This window comes from Myotis daubentonii, chromosome 2 (assembly GCF_963259705.1).
Source record: "Myotis daubentonii chromosome 2, mMyoDau2.1, whole genome shotgun sequence".
Lineage (NCBI taxonomy): Eukaryota > Metazoa > Chordata > Mammalia > Chiroptera > Vespertilionidae > Myotis > Myotis daubentonii.
Window position 1 is genome coordinate 16,822,731 of NC_081841.1, and position 19,488 is coordinate 16,842,218.

Sequence of the window (19,488 nt, forward strand, 5' to 3'; positions counted from 1 at the left end):
ACGATGGATGGAAGTAAGGCTGCCCAAGTCAGATCACATACTTTGACATTTACTTGCTTGGGAATCTTGAGCCAATAAATTACCTTTCGGACGTTCAGTTTCCTTATTTTAAAGTAGGATCACACAACCTACCTCACATGATTTTTCATAGGAATGAAAATAATAACCTATGTAAAATGCGTGGTACAGAGTAAGTGCTAGAGTGAGCATGGTTTAGGGCCAGTGGGAATGTCCATGGGCAGTGATTAAAACCAGGACTGCGTTCTTAACACAGTGATTCTTGCACGTAATTATAAAGCAGATTTACTTTTTAATAAGTAAATACATTTTGGTTTACAAATCAGCCTCTAGAGCAGCGGTTCTCAACCTTGGCTGCACATTAGAATCACCTGGGAATCTTTTAAAAATCCTGATTTCTGGGCCTCATCCTCCGGAAATTCTGTTTCTTTGTTATGGGGTGGGGCCGCAATATTAGTAACAAAGAAACAGAATTTCCGGAGGATGAGGCCCAGGAATCAGGGTTTTTAAAAGATTCCCAGGTGATTCTAATGTGCAGCCAAGGTTGAGAACCACTGCTCTAGAGTATTTTGCCAAGGGGAACCATTTTGCAAGGGCTGGAACTTTAGAGCGAAGAGACCAGATCCTATACTCCTGCTGAAATCACTGAGATATTTTATCAAAAAAGGTGCAATTTAAAACAAGTAGTTGTGCCCTAGTGGGTTTGGCTCAGTGGATAGAGTGTTGACCCTCGGACTAAGGGTCCTGGGTTTGATTTTGGTCCAGGGCATGTCCCTCAGTTGCACTGATGTTTCTCTCTCTGTGTCTCTCCCCATTCCTTCCATTCTCTCTTAAAAAAAAAAAAATCAATAGAAAAATATTCTCTGGTGAGGGTCAATAAAAATAAATAAATAAATAAATAATAAAACAAGTAGTTCTTTTTGTCCATTACATAACTACACTTCCGGCCTTTTCAAGCCTGTTTAGTAATACATTACAGTGAGGAACTATCTACCCTCCTTGCCTTAGAATCCCAAGTTAATTTAGTGAGGTCCATACACTCCCCTGCAGAAAATGGTCTGGAGACTCTGATGCAGTGAATTACATTTGTGTTAGTGAAAAAGTCTTCTATAAGAACTTATAGTCTGCATTTGTAGTTGGCAGACATTTTTTCTTTTTGCCTACATATTTCTATGCAACAGAGGTCAGACACTTAAAAGCATGTTTCTGGTAGTGATTGTTATATAAAAGAATATTTAGGGTCAGTGCCCCTTCCTATTTCCACTTGTCATTTTCTGTTTTGTCTTTACCCATTTTAGGAAAAGTACTACACACTTTTAGGAGGAACCTTTTTTCACTTGAGTTATTACCTAAGGCAAGACTTTTGTCTTAAAAAAAAACAACCCACTATCAGAAAGCCACTTTTCTGTGCCTTCCCTTGTGAAATTGTGTTAGCTAAATCATTTTGGTTTCAAGGAACAGAGCCTTACCCCATCCTTCTTATGGGGAAAAAAGGATTGTAAAGAGAAATGTGGACTGAAACTAGATACTGCCTGGATCTCATAAAGCTCTGGGAGTTCATTCCTCTCTTAGGGCCTCTCAAAAATAGACATTTTTGGAATGAATGAATGGTTTTTCTCTTGTTACCTCTGCTCTCTCACCATGTCTGCTTCATTATCCTCTTGTTATTAACTTTTGTCTGTGTCTATTGCTAGGATGAATTCCTTATGGAACAAATATGGCTGATTGAGCAAATTATCATTGATCTACTGTTTGGGCCCATTGTATCATACTGTGCATTGGCCAGACTTCAGAGGGGTCATACTGGAGTCAAGTGTCCAACTTGGACTAATCAGTGATCACCAGCCAATATCTGCTTTTCTGGTCATGGGCATTGTGTTAACCTAAACCAATGATGGCGAACCTATGACACGCATGTCAGAGGTGACACGCGAACTCATTTTTTGGGTTGATTTTTCTTTGTTAAATGGCATTTAAATATATAAAGTAAATATCAAAAATATAAATCTTTGTTTTACTATGGTTGCAAATATCAAGAGGTTTCTATATGTGACACGGCACCAGAGTTAAGTTAGGATTTTTCAAAATGCTGAGACGCCGAGCTCAAAAGGTTCACCATCACTGACCTAGACTAACACATTGGGGATGATAGGTACTAGGATTTACATGTACGTCCACTACAGAATTTTAACTCCAGTTTAAATTAATAGGGCGCTGGGCTGGGAAAGAGGAGGAGAAGAGACATTTACATCGAGTGGCTGTTAATTGCAGGACACGTTGTTAAACCCTTCATGTGTCATTTAACTTCTTAATAGTACTGTATTATCAATTTAGTACTTTAATTTTAAATGCAAGAAAGTTCATTTCAGCAATGCTAAATAATCTTCTGCGGCCACTCTGCAAGTGTGTGGCGCAGTCTGGATGTAGCTCATCTCGTTCAGCCATACTGCCCTGGGAGTGCTTTGTCCAATGCCAATGGAGATAGAAAGCAAACCACAGAAATAATTTTCAATTTCCAAGTAACTACATTAAAAACGTGGAAATAAACAGGTGGAATTAATTTTAATATATTGAAAATATTTCCTTTTTATTGAATTTATTGGAGTGATAATGGTTAATAAAATTATATAAGTTTCAGGGGTACAATTCTATAATATATCACCCAAGTCAAGTTTCCTTCTATCACCGTATTAGAGGCCCGATGCATGAAGATTTATACAATTATGGGCCTTCCTTCCCCTGGCTGCCAGCACCGCCTTCGCTCAGCCCAGAGCCACCTTTCTTCCTTTCCATGCTGCCCAGAGGCCCAGAGCAGCTGGGCGGGGTGGGATGCCTGTGTTGTCGCCATGGCGATAACGCAAGCATCCCACTCCTGGCCCCTCAGTGCCTGCGTATGCAAATTAACCCGACATCCGTTTTTGGGTTAGTTTGCATTCTCATTCCTGATTGGCTGGTGGGCGTTGTGAAGGTATGGTCAATTTGAATATTTCTCTTTTATTAGTGTAGATATCCCCATTTACCCTCTCTTACCTCCCCCACCCCCCTTTACCTCTGGTAATCACCATAAAACATTTCAACATGGAGTGACTATAAATAATTACTAATGATGTATTGTACATTCTTTTATCTTGTACCAAATGTTTGATATCTGGTATGTATTTTACACCTACAACACCTTTTGATTTGGATTAGTCATATTCTAGGTGCTCAGTGGCCATGTGTGGCTAGTGGCTATCACATTGGACAGCATGGCAGTAGAGTATGAATGCCCATTGAACCATTTATTAGTGTTATGATCTTCATTGAGCCTTTCAGGGTATCAGTTACCAATTTATTAAATGGGGCTATTAATATCTTACATACTTGGAATGTAAGGGTGCTGCATTAGATCATTTATATAAGGCTAAGTTTAAAGATCTAAAATGGCTCTCTGGGGATATATTTTGGGGAACATCCATAATTGAGTTCCAGCTAATTATTAATACTGCTGGCCATTTTAGAATGATTTATCACCATAGTATGTAAGGTAATCTGTAAGTCATGCTTTGACTTTCTTGAAAGTCTCACTTTTAATATTTTTGACAGCTTCTGTAATGAAGAAACAGGTTTGGTTTCCGAGTGCTTGTCTGTGTGTATGTTTGGATGTGTGCCCAGCAACGATGCAAATTAGTATGTGCACCCAACAATGTGTGCCTGACGATCTGATATATACATATCATATACATATGTGTCCTTCAAATACCAACTAATTTGTTAATTTAGCTTATGGATATACAGTAGGTCTATCACATTGTCAGTTTCAGTTAATGTTAATGATTACAAATGAGGAACAATTAGTGAAATTGTCAGCCTATGCATGATCAGTGTTATTTTTTGATGGAAATTTACCAAGCAAGGAAAATTAGCCAAGCAAGGAACTTTGTTGATGGTATGTAATACATACCATTATATTTCGGTGTATATATAAATATATATATACACACATATACACATATGCTTACATTACAGATGCACATGTATGTATGTATATAGAGTGATATATATATATATATACTAGGGGCCCGGTGCACGAAATTCGTGCACTAGGTGTGTGTCGGTGGGGAGTGTCCCTCAGCCCAGCCTGCCCCCTCTCACATACTGGGAGCCCTCAGGCGTTGACCCCAGCCCAGGCCTGACGCCTCTGACAGAGGCGTCAGGCTTGGGCTGGGGGCAGAACCAGTGATGGGGGGAAATGAGGGTCCCCTGCTGGGCAGGAGAGCGGGTTGGGGGCGAGTCGCCCTGCCGGCCCGCGTGATCGGGTCCCAGGCGACCACCGGCACTCACGCCCCCAACCCGCTCTCCCGGGTTGAGGGCGTGAGTGCAGGCAGACGCCGCAGACGCCCCGCCGGCTCGCGTCCCGGTTTGCCGCCAGATCGGGTCCCAGGCGACCGCTGGCACTCACGCCCCCAACCCACTCTCGCGGGTTGGCGGCGTGAGTGCGGGCGGACGCCGCAGCCGCCTCGCCGGCCCGCGTCCTGGTCTACCGGCGGGATCAGGTCTCGGGCGACTGCTGGCACTCACACCCCCAACCCGCTCTCTGATGGCGCTGTACCATCCTGCCTGCAATATGCAAATTAGCCGCCATCTTTTTTGGCGGTTAACTGCCATCTTAGTTGGCAGTTAATTTGCATATCTCACTGATTAGCCAATGAAAAAGGTATCGGTCGTACGCCAATTACCATTTTTCTCTTTTATTAGTATAGGATAGTGAGAAAATAAAACTAAGATATATGTATATGTAAATATATACATATAGAATGAGAAAGATAAAATATTAGCAAAAAATAAGAATACAATAGAAAATGCTATATGTATTGGTTTTTACAGAGTGGTCTAAAAGTACTTATGGAATACTAACCAGTGTTCTAGCCACTCTGGTTGCTTGGATTCTGATAAAAACAATTTAAACAGTACCCTTTCTTATGGAGTTTACCATTTTATGAAAGAGGCATTGACTATGATTATTTAAATATAGATCTGCAGTGTACTTTTATAAGGAAATAACATTTAAACTGAGACCTGAAGGGTAAATAGGAATTAGCCAAACAAAATAGGAAAGAGAGGAAGAGAAGAAACATTTCAGAAAGAAGAATATGAAATTGTAGGATCTCAGAATGTTAATACAGAATTGAAAATGACAAAGACCAGTAAGATATAAATAACATACTTTTCATTTTAAAAGTTGGAGAACTGAAGCTCTTTGATATTAAGCTGTTAGTCTAAAATCACATATTAAACAATGGAGGTAATATAGGATCCTAAGTTACCCATGTCCTTGTTATTTTTAAATAGATACATTTGCTTTAAATTAAAAGAAAGTAAGCCCTGGCCAGTGTGGCTCAGTTGGTTGAGTATTGTCCCTGTACCAAGAGGCTGCTGGTTTGATTCCTAGTCAGGGCACATGCCCGGGTTGCAGACTCCATCTGCAGTAGAGGACATGTAGGAGCAGCTGCTCAATGATGGATGTTTTTCTCTCTTCCTCTCCCTCCAACTCTAAAATAAATAAAAAACATATTTAAAAAATTAACATACAATAAAATTCACTGTTTTGAGTGTACAGTTACATGAATTTGGACAAATGCATGATCATGTACCACAGCCAAAATACAGAAGAGTTCCATCACCCCCCAAAATGCCCTCATTCTGCTCTTTTGTTAGACAACGACACCTGTCCCCTGCCCTAACCCTGGCAACCAGTGATTTTCCTTTGTTTCTGTATTTTTTTTTCTCAGAATGCCATATAAATGGAATCATATAGTATATAATGTTTTGTGTCTGGCATCTTTGATTTCACATAAGCATTTGTAATTCATTCATGTTATATCAGTAGTTCATTCATCTTTATTGGCAAATGATATTCTTTTGTATAGATGTTACATGATTTGTTTATTCATCAGTTTAAGGACATTTGCCTTTTTGCTTCTGATCTCGGTGTTTATGAATAAGCTACTATAAATATTCATGCACAGGCTTGTGTGAAAATAATAAATATTTATTTCTTTTGGGTAAATACCTAAAAGTGGCACTACTGGGTCATATGATGAGTGTCTGTTTATCATATGGTATGTTTAACTTTATTAGAAACTTCCAAACTGTTTTTTGTTTTTCTTTATTTATTTTCCTTTTTATTGAGTTTATTTGGGTGACACTGGTTAACAAAATTATACAGGTTTGAGGTGCACAATTCCACAACACATCATCTGTACACTGTATTGTGTGTTCACCACCCCAAGTCAAGTCTCCCTCCATCACCATTTATCACCCCTCCCACACCCTTCTCCACCTCTCCCCACCAAACCCCACCAAGGGAAACAAAAGAAAAAATAAAGAAATGGGACTACATCAAACTAAAAGGTTTTTGCGCAGCAAATGAAACTATCAACAAAATGAAAAGACAACTTACTGAATGGGAGACCAACCATACTTGCCGATACATCCGATAAGGGGTTAATATCCAAAATCTATACAGAAGTTGTAAAAATCCAAACTGTTCTTCAAAGTGGCTGTACTAGTTTGCATTCCCACCAGCACTGAGAGTTTCAGTTGCTCTGCATCCCTGTTAGCACTCTGAAATGTCAGATTTTTTCCTCATTCTAATAGATGTGTAATGGCATCTCATTGTGAATTTATTTTCCAAAATGCAAATGCACTTTTTCAGTGGTTAATGATGTTGAGCATCTTTTCATGTGCTTATTTAACATCTGTGTCTCTTCTTTGGTGAAGTTATCTCTTCAAATCTTTTGTCCATTTTTAAAGTAAAGCTTTTAATTTTCTTGTTAAGTTTTGGGAGTTCTTTGTATCCTGGATACAAGTCCTTTGTTAATATATGATTGCAGATTCTTCCCCCCAGTCTATCTATGGCTTATCCCTTCATTGCCTTAATAGTGTCTTGGCAGAACAAAAGGTTTTCATTTTGATAAAGTTCAATTTATCAAAAAATATTTATGGACCATGCTTTTGATGTTTTATCTCTAGCAAAACCAATGTCACAAAGATTGTTTCCAATGTTTTCTCTAAAAACTGTATTTAACAGTTTTACGGTTTACATTCAGGTCAATGATATATTTTTAGTTAGGTTTGGTTTGCTTGAAATGCCTATTTTTGTTCCAGTACCTCTTATGAAAAAGACTGCCATTTTTCTATTGCTTTACCTTTGCACCTTTGTCAAAAATCAATTGACCATACTGATGTAGGTCTATTTTTGGATTCTATTTATGCATTGAAAACTCCATCAGACAATACGGTATGTCTTTGCTCTTAATTCTCTAACATTATTTTAAAGAGCTGGAGATGGAAGAATAGTCTATTATATTTACCCAGAAATTTGCCATTTCTGTTGTTCTTTATTCCTGATGTTCCAAGTTTTCTTTGGATTTCATCTCCTCCATCTGAAGAACTTCCTTTTAGCAATTCTTCTAGAGAAGTCCATTTTTAATAGATTATTTTAGTTTCTCTTCTTTAAGAATGTGTATTTCATCTTTATTCCTAAAGAGTATTTTCACTAGGTATAGAATCCTGGTTTAAGTGTTCTTTTCTTTCAGTGCTTTAAAAATGTGTGCCATTTCCTCTGGCCTCTAATAATTCTGATGAGGGATCCTCAGTCTTTGATATCATTTAATACCTATAAATAACACATCATTTTTCTTTGGGTACTTTTGATATTTTTTGCCCTTAATTTTCAGGAGTTTAATGATCACTGTCTAGGCATGGATAATTTGGAGTTTATTTGTGTGTGTGTGTGTGGGTTCATTGAGCTTGTTGAATCTCTGGGTTTATGTCTTTTGCTAACTTTGATAAATTTTGAGCCATTATTTTTTCACGTGTTTTTTCTGCACTATACTCTTTTTCCTCTCCTTCTGGGACTAAGATGACACGAATACTAGACATTGTGGCAATGTCCCACAGGTCCTGACACTGTTTACTGGTATATACTTAAAATTTTTTTCTCTCTGTTTGTTAAGATTGGATAATTTATATTGATCTGTCTTCAAATTTGCTGACACTTTCCTCTGTCATCATTACTCTGTTACAGATCCCATCCAGTGAGTTTTAAAATTTTGGTGACTGTATTTTTTAGTTCTGAATTTTACATTTGTTTCTTTTTATGTCTTATATTTCCTTGCTGAAACTCCCATCTTAGCATTCATTTAAAGAGTGTTTTTAATACCTACTTGAACGTTTTGTCCGGTAATTGTAATGTATGTGTCACCTTGACGTTGATATCTGTAAATTTTCTTCCCCGAGGTAAGCTGGGATGTTCCTGGTTCTCTGTAATGCTGAGTAATTATGTGTTGTATTCTGGCCATTTTGAATATGTATGGTGAGACCCAGGGTCTTATTTATATCCTTTGGAGAATGTTGATGTTTTTATTTTAGCAGGCAGTCAACCCAGAGAGTTCAGGTTGCAGGTTCTGGCTAACCCTCCTGTGGTTTGTGGTTTCAATGTCACTTCCATTTTTAAAGCCTTTGTAGTTCTATTTTCATCTGTCCCATGCGTTTCCAACCAAGTGTTGAGCCAGAGATCTGGACAGTGGTCTATGATTCAGCTCAAGTCTCAAGTCTTTGTTGTGGTGTTTAGGGTCATCTCCATGCAGCTCAGGATGAGCTCAGTTCCCAAGCTTCTCCTTCTCTATAATAGATCCCAAGTGCTTTTTGCCCCCCCTTCCCCCCGCCAAAAATACAGGGGCTTTAGTTACTCTGTTGTGCTACACATGTCTCATGGCTGTACCTACTTTCAGGGCCTAGAGCAGCGGTTCTCAACCTGTGGGTAGCGACCCCTTTGGGGGTCGAACGACCCTTTCACAGGGGTCGCCTAAGACCATCGGAAAACACACATTGAAGATATAATTACATATTGTTTTTGTGATTAATCACTATGCTTTAATTATGTTCAATTTGTAACAATGAAAATACATTCTGCATATCAGATATTTACATTGCAATTCATAACAGTAGCAAAATTACAGTTATGAAGTAGCAATGAAGATAATTTTATGGTTGGGGGTCACCACAACATGAGGGACTGTATTAAAGGGTCGCGGCATTAGGAAGTTTGAGAACCACTGGCTAGAGGTACATAGGCAGAGAAAAACAAAGAAACAAACAGCCGTGTACTCCTCCCTCTTGGACCACAGCTCCTCTGATAGGAAGGGAATTTTTCTTTTTAATCCTCACCTGAGGATATTTTTGCCATTGCTTTTCAGAGAGAGTAGAAGGGAAGAAAGGAGGAAGGAGGGAGGGGGAGAGAGAGAGAGAGAAAGAGAGAGAGAGAGAGAGAGAGAGAGAGAGAGAGAGAGAGAGAGAGAGAGAGAGAGAGAAGAAGAAGAAGAAGAAGAAGAGGAGGAGGAGGAGGAGGAGGAGGAGGAGGAGGAGGAGGAGGAGGAGGAGGAGGAGGAGGAGAGGGGAGGGGAGGGGAGGGGAGGGGAGGGGAGGGGAGGGGAGGGGAGGGGAGAGAGAGGAGAGAGAGGAGAGAGAGGAGAGAGAGGAGAGAGAGGAGAGAGAGGAGAGAAACATCGATGTGAGACACGACTGGTTGCCCCTTGTGCCCCAGTCAGAGGGGGCGGGGAACAAATCTTCAACTGAGGCACTTGACCAGAAATTGAACCCATTACTCTTTGGGTGCACAGGCCGACACTCTAACCACTGAGAACACCAGTCAGGGCAGAAAGGGAATTTTTTAAATTCAAGTTTTAGGCACCTATGGGTTCCTCCCTGTCACTGTTGCTGCTGCCACTGCCACAGGATTACTTGGGGACTAGGGCATGAGAAAAGAGGGGAAAAAACAGTAAAGGAAAAATGGGGATTTCCTCTACACTCTGAGTGTTAGAAATCCTTTTTTCCTACTAGTTGAGCCAGACTAGAGGGCTTCTCTGGAACTTTCTCTGTTCACATCTCCCTGTCTACTTTTGGTTTTGGTGAACCTGGAGCCCAGGCTGGGGGTTGCCAAAGGAAAAAGAGGAAACTACTTGTTCTTTTGAATTCTGGCCTTTATTTTGAATGCACTTGTTATTATTTACTCTTTGGAGCTCCCAAATAGCTGCCCTGTGCATTCTGTTCAGGTTTTATATCTGCATCGAGTAGGAGAGACAGGGTGGGAATACGCTTTTTCCATCTGACTCAGAACCAGAACCCAAAGGACACATACTATTAAAGTCTAGCTAATGGTTTTAGTGGAAGAAAAACAATCAGAAAATTATGTATTTGTGCTTCATTTTAGCTTTCACTTGTCCCGACTAATTGCTTAGTTAATTAAGAACTTCTGTTTTGATGGGGCTCTTGGTAGAGGAAGGTGAGTTTTCACTTTTATAAATCGTTCAATTCACACAAAGATGATAGACTTAGAAAACACATTTTCATATGATAAAAGATATCATCACAGTGAATGATTTGGGAACAATAGGCTTAAAAACTGTATGGTATTTTTATGTTTTGTGTTCTTTACTCATTATGGAAATGAGTATCACAAGTATACAATCATTCTGTAACACTGCCATTACGTTGCATTGTCATTTTGGAATGTGTCTTTAAGTTTGTTTGTTTATGGTACCAAATATAACTTAACTGGTATTCCATAAGAGAACTAAGGAGAACCTGGGAACTCAGATTTGAATGATGCTGTCCGTGGACTGTATAAGTTGTTAAGACCAAAGTCTTTAGAACCAGTTTACTTGGAATTAAATTCCAATCATCTAGCTTTGGCTGTGTGACCTTGGGCAAGTTATTTAACCCATCTGTGCATCATTTTCAACCTTTGTAAAATTAGCCGGGTAATATTACCTATCTTATAGTTGTTTCCAAGATTCGATCATTTAATACCTATTAAGCACTTAGAAGAGTGCTTGCCACTCTCACCGCTTTGGAAAATTGGATCTGTTGAAGTTAATAATAACAACTAGTATTCATTGATTATTCATGTGCGGATTACTTTGTTCATTTAATTCTCACACCACTCCACATTTCTCAGATTAAGAGATTGCTGTAAAGAGAATTTGTCTAAGACCATACGGTTAGTAAAATGAAGACAGAATGTAAAGTTAGGCAATTTGACTTCAGAATTCGTGCTATTGTGTCATATTCCTAGAAATGAAAAATCAACAATGTACTAACCTTTCTAAACTGATGATGTATGATCACCAGTACTGTCTTCTGTTAGCAGGTAGAGTTTTGCTGTGGAGCATGTTCTGTTCATAGCTACGAATGTTTTAAAGTTTTAAATTCATAATTAGAAACTTACCTGTTTAAAAATGGCAGGATAGGCCCTAGCTGGTTTGGCTCAGTGGATAGAGTGTTGGCCTGCGGACTGAAGGGTCCCGGGTTCGATTCCGGTCAAGAGCACATGCTTGGGTTGTGGGCTCGATCTCCGGTAGGGGGGCGGGTGCAGGAGGAAGCCCATCAGTGATTTCTCTTTCACCATTGATGTTTCTATCTCTCTCTCCCTCTCCTTTCCTCTGAAATCAATAAAAATATACTACAAAAATAATTAAATAAATAAAATAAAAATGGCAGGATAAATTTGACTAAAAAGATGGAACAACAACAACAAAAAAAACAACAACACACAAAAAGGGCAGGAAAAATAATTCTGTTCCTTAGAGAAATTGCTTAAAAACAAACAGTAACAATAGGTATGTACATTTCATCTTTAGTAAAACTAGGAGGTATTTCTAATCCCCATTTACAGGATAAGAAGATGGAAAGCAGAATTTGAAAATTTATAATTATTTTTTATTAATTGCCCTAACATTGCTACTTAAAAATCTATGTATAAACACTACTTCTGACTTATTGCAGTTTGTAATTATTTTGTGATCTATTTTCTGTGTAGACCGTAGGCTTTCAGGATGTGCCTGTCCTATCCAGCATTGTTTCCCAGTGTTTGTTACAGAGACTCGCATGTGGAGAAGCATTTGTTGAATAAATATAACCTGACAGTAATTTTGTGGATAATCCAAAGATCCAGTGGTTTTTTCCAGACATTTTTAGAAAAAAACCACAAAAAACCTTTAAGTCCAATAACTGAGATTTGCATGTGGTCCTTGTCAGCTGTTATGTAACATCACTTCGGTCTGTACACTTGGAATGGTTTTCCATTTCCTGTGCATTTGGTGCCATTTTACTCCTTTAATGACCTCTTCAATATTTCTTTCTTTCATGAAGCCTTTCTGAGTTAATCTTCCAAGTCTCAGCAACTTACTGTATGAGAGCTGTGGTTTACATAAGACTTTTTTTTTTCCCGAGTTAAAATGTGAATGATTTGAGGCAGAGTTTTTGTGGCTTGATAAGACACGCTTTACATTTTAATGAGTCAAATCTAAATGATTTAAATCTAAAAGCTGGCTTTCCATTCAATACATACAAGTAAAAAAGTCAAGGACTTCGAAAAATTTATTTTAGAATTTGCCAAATCCAACATTTTGAAGTGCAATTTAAATATTTAACCAAATTCTAAATTTCACTGCGTTTATTCCTCTCTGGCTAGAAGGTGTAATTAGACAAGAGACTGAATGAAAGTATTTTTCTAAACTATTGGATATCTTCTAAAGAATTTGAAGTCTTTAACAGTAGTTACCGATTCCCCTGGATGTATGTCTAAATTCCCAAGTATTCATTGTCATTCCAAACGCTGTGCAGCAACTTCATATCATACATCAGCATCTCCTTCCTCCTTCAGTGCCCAGAGTGGCTAAATGATTTAGGCCAGTGGTTGCCAACCGGTGGTCCACGGACCCCTGGTGGTCCGTGAGGTCCGAAAGGTTGGTGACCACTGAGGCTATTGGCTGATCCAAGGGAATGTGAAGTTGGAAAGGATCTGACTCTTTCTGAGTACTTCCTATGTGTTTAAAAGGAGACACATGTCAAATACTTGCTATGTACCAGGCATGATGACAAATGCTTTATGTGTATTTTAAACCACACCGCAATCCTGTGATCTGAGTTTCATTTTCCCCCTTTTACTGAAAAGGAAATGGACACTCTTTAAGGAATAAACAATTTGTCCAGTTAGAGTTTGGAGGTGGTACCTGAAGCCAGGTCTGTCTGGAACAGTGTGCATTCTGCTATCCTGGCATATCCAGTGCTCTCTGAGAACTTCAACAGCAGCATATTTATGCCAAAACTATTTGAATTAAGGCTTTGTTTAAGGTTGATGATGTTAGAGATTTCTCTTGATTTCTGCTATGGTCTTTTTCAGTTTGATAAAGACTAGTATTTCATTCATCTATATATATAAAAGCCTAAGTGACCGAATGACCAGTTGACTGGTTGCTATGACATGCACTGACCACTAAGGGGCAGACTCTTAACGCAGGAGCTTCCCCTGGTGGTCAGTGTGCTCCCACAGCTAACCTCCCATGGCCAGGTTGAGGGACCCCACCCATGCACGAATTCATGCACTGGGCCTCTAGTATAAAGATAAGTGTTTATATTTAATGAGAGAATAAGGATTCCCAAAGATTTTGACAGTATTCAATGAAAATCTAAACTGCAAAGGATAAAATTCAATAGGAAAAAATGTTAGGTATTGTGTGTAGGCTCCCCAAAATAATTGCACAAATGCAGAATTTGTGAGGTGTGGCTGGCAACAGTTCTTATGAAAAGCTTGTGGCATTTTATCTTGGTAAGCTCACTATGAGTAGTGATGCAACTAGGCTGCTCTTTGGCTGCATGAAAGAAACAATAGCAGGTAGAATTAGGGAGGTGAGAAAATCGCAGTTTGTTTTCTTCTAACTTCTAGTCCGATTGCATTTGAAATAGTGTGGTTTAGGCAGAGTTTAAAGAGTTATGTGGAAATAATGAAGTGAATTTAGATTGAGAGGTTCACAAAGATGGGTAGTGTGTCCTACTTATGTTCCTGGAACATAACTGTATAAGTCAAGGTTCTCTGGAAAACAGAACCAACAGGAGATTATATATATGTGTGTGTATGTATATGTGTGTGTGTGTGTGTGTGTGTATGTGTGTGTGTGTATATATATATATATATATATATATATATATATATATATATATATATAAAACTTTGTGCACTCGGGGGTGAGGGGGGTCCCTCAGCCCGGCCTGTGCCCTCTTGCAGTCTGGGATCCCTCGGGAGATAACGACCTGCTGGCTTAGGCCTGCTCCCAGGTGGCAGAGGGCAGGCCCAATCCCTAGGTGCAGCCCCTGGTCGGGCTCAGAGCAGGGCCGATTGGGGAGTTGGGGCGCCTTCCCCTGTCATGCACAGAGCAGGGCAGATTGGGAGGTTGCGATGCCACCCTCAGTCACGCTCAGGGTAGGGCCGATTGGGAGGTTGGGGCACCGCCCCTGTCACTTTCAAGGCAGAATCGATGGGGAGGTTGCGGCGCCACCCCCTGTCACACACAGAGCAGGGCGGATCAGGGGGTTGGGGCACTGCCCCCGTCACACACAGAGCAGGGCCCATCAGGGGTGTTGGGGCTCCGTACCCTGTCACACACAGAGCAGGGCCCATCAGGGGGGTTGGGGCTCCATACCCTGTCACGCACAGAGCAGGGCCCATCAGGGGGTTGGGGAGCTCCCCCCTGTCACGCACAGAGCAGGCCCAATCAGGGGGTTGAGGAGCTCCCCCCTGTCACTCACAGAGTAGGGCCGATAGGGGAGTTGGGGCACCGCCCCCTGTCACACACAGAGCAGGGCGGATCAGGGGGTTGGGGCGCCGCACCCTGTCACACTCAGGGCAGAGCCGATGGGGAGGTTATGGCTCTACCCCGTCACACACAGAGCAGGGCCCGTAGGGGTGGGGGTGTTGGGGTGCCGCACCCTGTCACACACAGAGCAGGGCCGATCAGGGGTTGGGGCGCCGCAGCCTGTCAAACACAGAGCCGCAGGGCCATCAGGGGGTTGGAGAGCTCCCCGCTATCAGGCAGAGAGCAGGGCTGATTGGGGGTTGGGGCACCTTCCGCTGTCACGAACAGAGCAGGGCAGATAGGGAGGTTGTGGCCCCACCCCCTGTCACACACAGAGCTGCAGGGTGATCAGGGGGTTTGGGCGCTGCCCCCCATCACGCTGATCCCGGTGCTGGGAGGCCTCTCGGCTCCGCTGATCCCGGTGCTGGGAGGCATATTACCCTTTTATTATATAGTATAGAGGCCTGGTGCACAGGTGGGGGCTGGCTGGTTTGCCCTGAAGGGTGTCCTGGATCAGGGTGGGGGTCCCCACTGGGGTGCCTGGCCAGCCTGGGTGAGGGGATGATGGCTGTTTGCAGCTGGTCACACACCCTTCAGGGTGGGGGTCCCCACTGGGGTGCCTGGCCAGCCTGGGTGAGGGGCTGATGGCTGTTTTCAGGCTGGCAGGTGACTAAAGCTCCCAACTGCGCCTTTTTTTCTTTCTTTTTTTTTTTTTTATTCTTGGCCAGCTTTAGCTCTGGATCCAGCTCTGAGGCCTCTGATGCCGAAAGTAGGTATCTGGTTTGTTTGGGTTCTATAATCGAAACACTGTTTCAACTCCAGCTCTGAGATATATGTGTGTGTATATATATATATATATATATATATATATATATAGAGAGAGAGAGAGAGAGAGAGAGAGAGAGAGAGAGAGAGAGGTTATTTTAAGGAATTGGTGATTGTGGAGACTTGGCAAGACCAAAATCTTCAGGATAGAGCAGCCTGCTGGAGACTCAGAGAATAGTTGAATTTCAAGTTCAAAGTTGATTTACTGGAAGAGTTCCCACTTCTTTCTGGGAGGTCAGTCTTTTTCTATTTAAGGTCTTCAGTTGATTGGATGAGGCCTTCTCACATTCCAAATGATAATCTGCTTTATTCAAAGGCTGCTGATTTAAATGCTAATCTTATTTAAAAAAATACCTTCATAGAAGCATCTAGAATTATCTTTGACAAAATATTTGAATACCCTGGCTTAGTCAAGTTAATATATAGTATTAACCATCACAACAAATATCACTAAATATTTCTTAAATGAACAAATTAATTTAAAAAATGAATGAAGGGTATGTAGATAGTTAAAGAAGATAGATATGTCTTGTTGGAGAAGTTAAGATTCACAAAGAGCCCAGTAGGATTGCTCAGTGCTTGAGCATCAAGCCATGAACCAGGAAGTCACAGTTTGATTCCCAGTCAGGGCCAATGCCCAGGTTTCGGGCCAGTGTGGGTGTCAGCTGATCAATGATTCTCTCTCATCATTGATGTTTCTCTCTGTCTCTCCTTCTCCCTTCTTCTCTCTGAAAGCAATAAAAACGTATTTTTTTAAAAAGAAGACTCAAGGAAAATAATGGCTATTTTTATTTGAAGGTCTTGGAGATAGATACCAGATATAGCTGAGGCCAGGGGATAAGTCTTGAGGCAGAAAACAAGGGGATAGATAGTTTATATACAGAACAATTGAACCCCTCTTTTTTCTTTTCTTTTTTTAATCCTCACCTGAGGATTTTTTTTTTTTTTAAATGAAGAGTGGAAGAGAGAAGGAAAGACAAAGAGAAACATCAATGTGAGAGGAACACATTGATTGGTTGCCTCCTGCACTGGTTGTCTCCTGCACACGCCCTGAACAGGGCCCAGGCCAGGGAGAAGCCTGCAACCAAGGTATGTGCCCTTGACTGGAATCCAACACGAGACCCTTCGGTACACAGGATGACACCCTATCCATTGAACCATACCAGCTAGGGCTGAACCCCTCTTTTATTTGAACCCCTCTTTTTATTTCTTTGCATAACACCATCAACTAGGTAGCTACTTTCTAGGTAGGAGATTAACATATTCTTCTCTGAAAGAATTGAAAACTAAAGAAAATGCTTTTAGATACTGATATCAGGAAGTCCTTTAATGCAAGATTTCCTCTCAGCCCAGTCACTCCAGAGAGAAGCCCTTGTGTCATCAGCCTTCCTATGCTCACAAAGCATCTAATCAGCTTTATAGTGTTTCATTTTTAAAAATAAGCAGGTGGACAAAGATAATTTATCTAAGATTTAGACACAATGATAAGTGAGATTTACTTATGTATTGTAATGCTAATGTATTATTGCATTTAACCCTCACAATAGCCCTATGAGATAGGTGAACCTTTCCTTTTCCAAGTTAGGGGAAAATGAGTTTGTTTTTTGGGAATGTTGAGTTGGAGGTGCCAAGGAGATTATGGTCAGTGCCTGAAAATGCATGATTAAAGTTTGGAGAGAGGTCAAGGATTGATATATAAATTTGAGAGGCAACCACATAGAAAACCAGCAAAAAGAAAAGAAAAGAAAATGACACCCTAGCGTAGCCGATTATGCACAGTGGTTAGAGCGTCATTCCTTGGACTGAAGGGTCCCGGGTCAAGGTCATTATTTCGGTTGCAGGCTCAATCCCTGTTTTGGTTGCAGGCTCAATCCCTGGTCCCAGTCAGGGTGCGTGCAGAAGGCAACCAATCGAGGTGTCTCTCTGACGTCGATGTTTCTCTTTCTCTGTCTCTCGCCCCTCCCTTCCACTCTCGTTAAAAATCAATGGAAAAAATATCCTTCGGTGAGGATTACAAGAAAAAAAAACAAAGAAAAAAAATCACTGCCTAAAGATCAGCTGATATATGAATAGATGACACAGGCCACATGAAACATGGTCTTAAGTATTAGTTCCTAACAAGAATTGCCTCTCTTTTCCTCTGACAGCTGGGTCCTAGGGTAGAGAATATTGTGCCATGCTGTCCTTTGCATCTGGTCTAGGAATAGTGGGTGAGCTTTCTGAAGACATTTGCTTAGAATTGAAAACTGCATCCAAGGGAGATGAATCCTATTTTTTCTTCTTCACATAACTTTTCCACCTTTACATTGTCTCTCACTCCTTTCCTCCCCTACTGGATTCTGTATTCTCACACTTATTGCTGCAATAAGAAATTTTGGTGCTCTGGCGTAAACGTAAAATAGAATGGACTGTAGTATTTGGATGTTGAGTGGGAAGATGAAAGAAGTGCATGAAAATAATTTGTTATTCTGAATGAAAGATTTTAACATTTCCCTATACTTGAATGGTACTGTATATCTTTGGTAACTGGATAGCATTCATTTAGCTGCATTAAGCAAGACATATGAACAAGCTAGACCAGTCAGCATCACAGAAAACATGAGATGATTTCAAGGACATATTTGCCTAGGCAGAATAATAGTACCCTTGTTCAGGTGACTGATAGAAAGACAAAAATAAAATTATTTTATAGCTGGGTTCTTTAGCTGTATTAAATGTACCTTTGTGCTTTTTCTTATTGTTGGTATTATGTAAATAACACAGGTGTCCTGCTTTAAATGTTACCTTAGAAAAAGAAATCCAGTGCAGATTTTGAATATTGGAGAGCCTTTCATGATTTTCCATTCTGAAACTTGCTCGGTGCTTTCTTTCTTTTTTTATTTTTAAATAATCCCTTTTTAAATAAAATTCTAAGCTGCTTTGTTTCTATTTTTAAGCATAAGAGCATGCTCATTGGAAGCATATTGTATGTGAAGATTGTCACTTGTTCAATTTTGTGCACTGATGGTGAGCAGAAAATCTTTTTAGCTTCCTTCTTTGTAAAAAATGATTTATACAACCCCACTCTAAAAATTCAGTGTTAACAGTGAAATTACTTCTTGAGCTGTTACAATGAAGAATCAGAGAAAACCTACTATGTTAAAAATGAATAATGCATTTATTTTAATCTTTGGCTTCACTCCCCCACCAGCTTCCTATTTGGCTACTAAAAAGGATGCAGTAAAAATCCCCAAAAGTGTTAATTTTTTTTTTTTTTCTGGAGCTGCTCCAGTAGCACGTCAAAAGAATTTTGAAAAGAACACTCATTTATGTGTAACAGCTTTGGAATACATAATAGGATATATTAGTATGTTTTTAAAAAGAGCAGGAGTAGGTCACGAAGAACATAAAAGAAGTGTGTGAACTCCTTTATTGTTGGTCATGATTAGCCAAAATTGTTTGCATGTGAACAGATTTAATTGTTTACAGAATCTGCATAATACTCTCAACAGAATGGTATGATGGGGGAGGGAGATGTAGAGGGGTTCATAGATGTTCCTCTAATAAATAGCTTTCCCTAAGTATAATCTGAAGGAAGCAGAGCAATAGAATCTATGGAGTCTATATTTTTAATTGCAGGTTAATGGGTTAGGAGGGTAACAAGACTTTAGAACAGCCGTGGGCAAACTACGGCCCGCAGGCCGCATCCGGCCCGTTTGAAATGAATAAAACTAAAAAAAAAAAAAAGACCGTACCCTTTTATGTAATAAATCCACTTTTCATCACCAGTCACAATTCGATGCAAAAAAGACTTTTTTTCGTGCTGTTGAAGCAACATTTTACTGATGACTTTTGGGTTTTCCATTTGTCTTTCTTTCAGTTGATGTGGCACCCATTTTCCTTCGTTTAACATCTTTCCTGTTGCTTGTAAACAATCAGAAATTGTTTGCTGAGCCACGTTCAATCTTTCTGCAAGTTGTTTTTGAGT

At 40.2% G+C, this 19,488-nt stretch overlaps 1 protein-coding gene across 5 annotated transcripts in view; it reads left to right on the top strand.

Moving 5' to 3' along the window:
* ANKS1B (ankyrin repeat and sterile alpha motif domain containing 1B) overlaps positions 1-19,488 on the top strand; it is an 827,013-nt gene that overhangs the window by 69,470 nt on the left and 738,055 nt on the right. The gene's annotated exons all lie outside the window — the stretch shown is intronic.